The following is an 8,000-nucleotide window of genomic DNA, read 5'->3' as shown; positions in this document are numbered from 1 at the left end:
TTAAATGCCAATATCTTTATTAGCATATCTCTCCTCAATTTCTCAATGTAGTCTTTATACACACATTCTTTTCTAATTTTACTTTAGAGACTTCATGTTTTCTGTCAGCTTTTATTTATTTTACGAGACTCCTAATTTTAGAATACGACTCCGAATCTGGTATTCTTTTTAAGTTTAATGTGTATATTTAAATCAGTTTTGTAGTCTCCTTGATCATAATCAAAGCTTTAAGTATGTCACCAAGAACACAAGATGACCTTGTTGTTGAGATGTTTCAATGACATTTACTGAGAAATATTTGCATATCACAGTTAAAGAAAGAAATGCCTCATCTGAAGTAGCAAATTGTATTTCCATGTAGCACATTCTAACTAAAATTGTAGCTGTAAAGTCATTCTGTTATTCTCAAGAAAATTTAGCAATTTTAAATGTTCTAAAAAGATGTTTTGGAAATAAAATAAGTTTTGTAATATAGTTTAAATATAATTGACCCTGGTTAAGCATATTTGATCCTATTCCCCAAATACAAATTTGTTTAACTTAACACATGAGAGAGAAAGAAGTATTATATTTATTTTACCATCTGGTATTTCAGTTGATGTGATTGTACTTTTGAAGAAAATATTTAGATGAAGCACACACCAACCACGACCTCTTTAATAATGGTCTCTCTTTGTCTCTCTGTCTTTCTGTCTCTGTTACTGTTTCTGTTTCTCTGTCTCTCTGTCTCTCTCTCTCTCTCATTCACCCATCTCCAAAGGTAGTAGACTTTACTGCTCTGGAGGGAAGTGTGGTTCTTACAGTGTCTTTTCCTTTAAAAAACATACAAATAAAAAAGCAGTAAGCAAATCAGAGACTCCTCTCTACAAAGTGGCTCAGAGGGGTCTTCAACAAAATGCAACCAGGGTGTAGCTGTGACTTCCATATTTTAAGAAATGGTGGGCAGTAAGAAAAAAGCAAGCAAACTAAACAACAAGAAATTATTTTTATATTCCTCGAAATAATATTTGAATGTTAAGTAAGCACATATAATAAAAGAACACAAATATTATTTCATCTCATTTATTATTTATTTTATATTAATATTTTTAACATTTTAACCCTCAGTTAAATGATTACAATATAGTGCTTTAAAATGCAAAGTGACAATTCTTATTACATGACATATTACATTAATGTCATCTTCAGTGATGCAGGCAAAGAGGAAGGAGATAAGGATAATTCAAATAAGACTCAAATGTTGAAAGAGTTGCTTTCCAAGCAAATGAAAGATTTGTTTGACAAGAACTTCAAGACTCCGAAGAAAGAAATTGAAGAAGATCTTGGTAGATTGAAAGACCTCCCATGCTCATGGATTGGCAGAATTCATATAGTAAAATTGGCCATTTTTCCAAAAGCAATCTACAGACTCAATGCAATCCCCATCAAAATTCCAACTCAATTCTTCACAGAGTTGGAAAAAGCAATTTACAAATTCTTTTGCAATAACAAAAAACAAAACAAAACAAAACAAAAACAGTATAGTGTAAACTATTCTCAACAATAAAAGATCTTCTGGAAAGTCAACATCCCTGACCACAACCTGCATTATGAGCAATAGTGATACAAACTGTATGTATTGGTACAGAGACAGGCAGGTAGATCAATGGAATAGAATTGAAGACCCAGAAATGAAGCAATATACTTGTGGTCACTTGATCTTTGACAAAGAAGCTAAAACCATCCAGTGGAAAAAGATAGCATTTTCAACAAATGGTGCTGGTTCAAATGGAGGTCAGCATGTAGAAGAATGCAAATCAATCCATTCTTATGACCTTGAACAAAGCTCAAGTCCAAGTGGATCAAAGACTTCCACATCAAACCAGATACACTCAAACTAATAGAAGAGAAAGTGGAAAAGAGCCTCGAACACATAGGCACAGGGGAAATTTTCCTGAACAGAACACCAATGGTATATGCTCTAAGATCAAGAATCAACAAATGGGACCTCATAAAATTGCAAAGATTCTGTAAGGCAAAGGACATTGTCAATAGGACAAAATGGCAACCAACAGATTGGGAAAAGCTCTTTACCAATCCTGCATCTGATAGAGGGCTAATATCCAATAGAAAAAAGAACTCAATAAGTTAGACTCCAGAGAATCCAACAACGTTATTAAAAATGCAAGACAGAGCTAAACAAGGAATTTTCAACTGAAGACTATGGAGTGGGCAAGGAGTACCTAAAGAAATATCCAACATCCTTAGTTATCAGGGAAATGCAAATTAAAACAACCCTGAGATTTCAGCTCAGAATACTACAAACCCAACCAAGCATTCTTCATCATACATGAAGAAAAGAAGATATTCTATGATATAGTCAAATTTAAACAATGTCTATTTGCAAATCCAGTCTACAGAAGATACTAAAAAATAAACTCCAACCTACAGAGGTTAACTACACCGGTGAAAGCACAGGAAAGAAAAATGTTACAGCAGCAAAACCAAAAGTAAGGAAGTATGATATGTGTGCATTTGCACACACACACACACACACACACACACACACACACACCACTCGCTCTCATAATACACATACATGCTCACACACTCTCACAAACTACCAAAACCACCACTACCACCACTATCACCAGCACCACTATCAAGAGCAAAATAATACTAATCAACAATCACTGGTCGCTGATATAGAGATATTCCACAATAAAAAACACAGATGACCAAATAGATCCGAACATAGAAGAAACACAATTTCAAGAAACAGAACTCAACATTGATGATAGACATTACCAAAGACTAAAGGACTGAAAAAAATTTTTTTCTAGCAAATGGACTTAATCCTGCAGTCTTTTTATGAGAGAGAATTAATGATTTATTGTAGGTTCAATGATGGACTGGGTTTATCTATGCAAAACTTTAGGGATTTAAATTTAGTAAAAAAAATATTATTTTTAACTCTCAATGAACCTATAGATCTAGTGACAGATAATGAATGTCCACCCTTAATGAGAACATATCTAAGCATCTCTGTTGTAAACTTCTTACTCAATTTATTGTTTTTAATTTTATTTAATTTTTTTACATTCCAGATTTTATAACCCTCCCCATCCACCCACTGACTGTTCCCCACAGTATTCCCTCCTCTCCGCTCCATATTATAGCCCACAACTCTGGCAAAAGAACTCTACTCTACCAGAGACAATTAACAAGCCCTGGACATTCCAACTCTGATGAAGAACAAGAAAAGTCATAAAACAAATCTTATGAAGATAATAGAGGTCATTAAAGAGAAAAGGAAAAAAATCTTTTCAAGAATTCCAGGAAAACACAAGCAATTGAGGTAATTTAATAAATTCCTTGAAGAAACGCAAAAACATAAAGAAAAGCAAACAGCAGGTAAAGGAAATGAATAGACTTGTTTGAGATTTGAAAATGGAAAAAATAAGCAATAAAAAAATCATAAGCTGAGGGACCCCTGGAGATAGGAGGGAAGCAAGCAAGAACCTCAGATATGAGCATCACCCACAGAATACAAGAGAGGAAAGGGAATCTAAGGCATAGAAGATATGATAGAAGAAATAGATACATTGGTCAAGGAACATGTTGTATCTAAAATTCACACATTCACAGGAATTATTAAAAAATACTCCAGGAAATCTGGGAAACTATTAAAAGACCAAGCCTAAGAATAATAGGAATAGAGGAAATTAAAGAATCTCACTTCAAAGACCCAAAAATATTTTTAACAAAATAAAGGAGGGTAATGCTGGAGAAGAATAAGGAGTAGAAACAGAAGAAAAATATAATCAGGATATATTGTAAGAGAAAAGTATCTGTTTCCAGTAAAAAATATGTCATGAATTTCTGTCATTTTGTTAGAACCAACCACAGCAAAAGTTGATTCTGACAGTTTTGTCGGGATAACATCTTTGTCTTACATCGAAGCAAAGCAGCCAGAGCTCTCACTCTATTGTTACCATTGGTCTTTTCATTAATAACATGGCAGGAAGGTCATTATTTTGTTTTCTTACTTTTTTTGTTCTGGAAGAAGACTCAAAAAAAGCTTTTATGTATTCTGTATTAGTTGCCCAAATAACATCAGTCGCATCTTTGTATGAATAGGAAATTGCAAGATGCTTTACTTTGATGGATACTTTCAGCAGTGAAAATATCTAATTAAATAGGAATTGGATTATGCTGTTACTTTGAGCCCACTTAACAGTTAAATTTTGGATAATTTGTCTTATGCAATTGTAAATTGCTTTAGGGTTTTTATTAGCAGACTCCTCCGTAATGTAGCATAAACAGTATTTTATAATATCTATACGTTTTTGCAAATACCGTCTTGTACTTTGAAAGTAAGTCATTGAAGAATAACTGAGATAGCTTAGTGATAAGAAAACAGTAAATGTCTATGAGTTTCTTTAGTATTGTCTTCATGATTTTATTGCTACACCTAATGGGATGCTTACAGTCTTGGTTTACTGAAGGTAGTTTGGAACAGAATATGGGAATCTTTACCTTGACACTCACTTTATTAATGACAACTTTATAGAGATGTTCCTAAATAGTCCTAAATTTTTGATTCACAGTGACTATTGAAGATAATGCCCAGATAAGTCATATTGTATGGAAAAAATATTAAAGAGTTAGTAGTGTTTAGTCTGATGAATTGTCTTGAATTTGAGCCAATATAATGCACATTTATGAGTACTCAGGAGAGGGTTTGTACTTTAAATAAGCTAAATATTCCACAAAAACACTCTTCATATAAAGAAAAGTAGCTCCAAGAATGAAAACTTGGCATATATTGTAATTAAAACAAGATAAAAATTGAATTTCACTAAAAGAAAGTATATTTTTTTTATAATTTTGCCGTGAATAATACTGTATTAAACTGAAAATTATTCATTCTACAGTTCAATATTTGCATTTTAAGATAAGTGTCTCACATTTCTAGAAAACTATATTTTTACTGAACATCAAAATTTAAGTATATTTTTATTTATTTAGAAACAAAAAGAATCTTAGATGGTTGGGCTGTGTACAGAGTAGAAACCACTGATATAATTTATGTAAAACTGAATATGCGTTGCACCTTATCATACACAGCACAAAGAAGTCAGTTAAATTTCCACTTGTAATCATACTTTGACCACATAATTTCTACAAATAGCTAATCTCTGTTTTCTGGGCTAAAACGATTAAGTACTGCTTAATAGTGAGTTAGTTTGAAAATCAAAATAAAAAGACTTCATTAAAATACAACTTAAATATAATGAATTTCAAGAATGACAATAACAGGCAATATGTGAACACCTTTAAAGGTATAAATCATAACAATTACATATGTGCAACTAAGATTTGCTGAATGGCCCAGACTTATATGAGAAGGATGCTGTGGTCTCAAAGCTTATTTTTAAAGAATGAAATTGAGAAAATCGTGTAGTATATGAGGATGTATTAACTTTTACTGCTGCAGATAGTATGCATTTTGTATGGATTTATTTTCACATAATTGTATGCATCAGTGTTGACCTGTGCAGATCTTGTATGCTCGACTTGGGATCTGAGGACCTAAAAGAAAGGAGATACGTTATATAAACAATCCTACTTCAATTTCAGTCTACTTTTGTAGATGAAAGTAATATTGAAAGGAATGACCTGAGTAAGGTTGCATGAATTCAGGAAAATATATTTAAAAAAAAATACAAAAATGTGATCGGAAAAAAAATGCCTACTAGTAAGCACATTCTAAATTTTAACAGAGCAGTCCTTCCCTGTTATTTTCTCAGGACAGAGCACTTAAAGCACAATTGGTTGGAACGTGCTACAGGTTATAATTGGGAAAGCATGAAACAAAAGCAGAAGGCCATGTCTGGATTCAGGGCACAATGATGAGATTGGGTTCAATACCTGTTCTGACATCTGACAGGAATAACCATGTCTTATAAATTGAATTTAAAGCTTTGCCAAAAGATGCCTGCTATCACATCTAAGAACAATCCAGGGAACAAAGTGCACAAGGGTCATTTTTTTGACATATCCCCTTTTTATACTTTTTGAAAGTTTAGGGTATTTATTTTTGCTTAGATTCACTAACATCCTTAAAACCTCATGAAAATACATATAGTAATTTCGCCGCTAGACACAAGGGCAGTGTCATATTGTTTTCCCACCATGGATGAGGAGCCAAACCTTTTAAAGCATAAGCAATACCTTTTCTTATTTCTTTGTTCTGAAATTCTATGTAACTTTTTAGAAAATGTTTATTTTTTAACCCGAGATTTCAGACAATTGCTTAGAAAATGTCTGAAATTCTTCATCTTAGTACACAATAGTCTAGTTCTTTATACCGTATCGGACAGGACAATGCTCAGTGTGTAGAACTGAGTATCCTGAGAATGTCTGCAATACAGTGAAAATAAGAGTTTTCGAGGGGATAATTTATCTAACTTTGAATGTTGTAGTTAATATTTTATACTATAAGGCTTGAGCATCAATATTTACATTGTCAGGTGACCATCTTAGCTTGGGGCAAATATAATTGGAGATATCTGAGTTACTGACAGCAAGTGGAAAGTTATACTCTTAGCTGTTAACAAAGTGAAGCATAGGCTGGTCAGGTACATAAGCCCAATATGTGTGTGCAGTAACAGATGCCTAACAGAGACAGGGCAGCAAAAACTGATTTTGTATTCATGCCCTTTCCCGAGGATTTCATCAGCTCTCTTCCGTGTCCCTCTGCAGATGCTTCGGAACATCTTTTGTCCATCTTCCACACATTGAGCAATCTTTCAGATCTTCAAGTCAGCTTTTCAGTACCTTGAGTTAAAAATGCAAACACAGACTTGGTTCCAGTGAATTACTGGTGCTGAGCCATTCAGCTGGCCAGACATCACATCCCTTGAAAGAACCATTACCCTGACTTGTTCTGGAAGGGCTGAAAAACTTTCTGTAGCAGTAAAGCCATCCTTAGCCATCTATTTATGTTTTCACTATTCTGTTTATTTTCCTTCCAGATGAATTTGAGGATTGCTCTTTCCACGTCTTTGAAGAATCGTGTAGGGATTTTGATGGGGATTGCATTGAATCTGTAGATTGCCTTTGTTAGGATGGCCATTTTTACTATGTTAATTCTGCCAATCCATGAGCGTGGGAAGTCTCTCCATTTTCTGAGATCTTCAATTTCTTTCTTGGGAGACGTGAAGTTATTGTTATACAGATCTTTCACTTGTTTGGTTAGAGTTACCCCAAGATATTTTATATTATCTGTGGCTATTGTGAAGGGAGTTGTTTCCCTAATTTCATTCTCAGCCTCTTTATCATTTTTATAAAGGAAGGATACTGATTTATTTGAGTTCATTTTATATCCACCCACTTTGCTGAAGTTGTTTATCAGCAGCAGAATTTTTGGGGTCCCTAATGTATACTATAAAATCTGCAAATACTGATACCTTTATTTCTTCATGGCCAGTTTGTATCCCCTTAATATCTTATTATTGTAGCTAGCACTTCATTTAATGTGTGTTCTAGTTTTCACTTAAATCAGCTAGCTCCCAAATAATTGAGCCTTTATTATTATTTTTATTTTTCAGCTTTAAAGCACAACAAATGAGCAGTATTAATCTATTTTTAATCCTTTTAGCTAATCTGACTAGCCTCCAGCTAAAATCCCAGTGATACTTGCATTTTAGTACTGAACTGGCTCTGTGATTTCCAAGTGTTTTCTCATGGTGTTTCCAGCACTCTTTCCCAGTACCTAATTCTCCACTTTCCCTCTCTTCTTCCCCATCTCTGGCTGGAGGAAATCCAGTCTCATTCTCTCCCCTTCCCAGTTATTGGCTGATCAGCTATCTTTATTGATCATTCAGAGAATATTTGGGGAGCAATGTTTATATAATATTGAGACAGGAGGTAACATTACCAGGTATGGGGACAAAGAAATCAACATTTGAATAATATAAGGATAATGTTTCTACCGCGCAAAATAACATTATGCC

This window comes from Rattus rattus, chromosome 12, assembly GCF_011064425.1.
Source record: "Rattus rattus isolate New Zealand chromosome 12, Rrattus_CSIRO_v1, whole genome shotgun sequence".
Taxonomy (NCBI): Eukaryota; Metazoa; Chordata; class Mammalia; order Rodentia; family Muridae; genus Rattus; species Rattus rattus.
The sequence above is the reverse complement of the archived record's forward strand: the minus strand, read 5'-3'. Positions refer to the sequence as shown.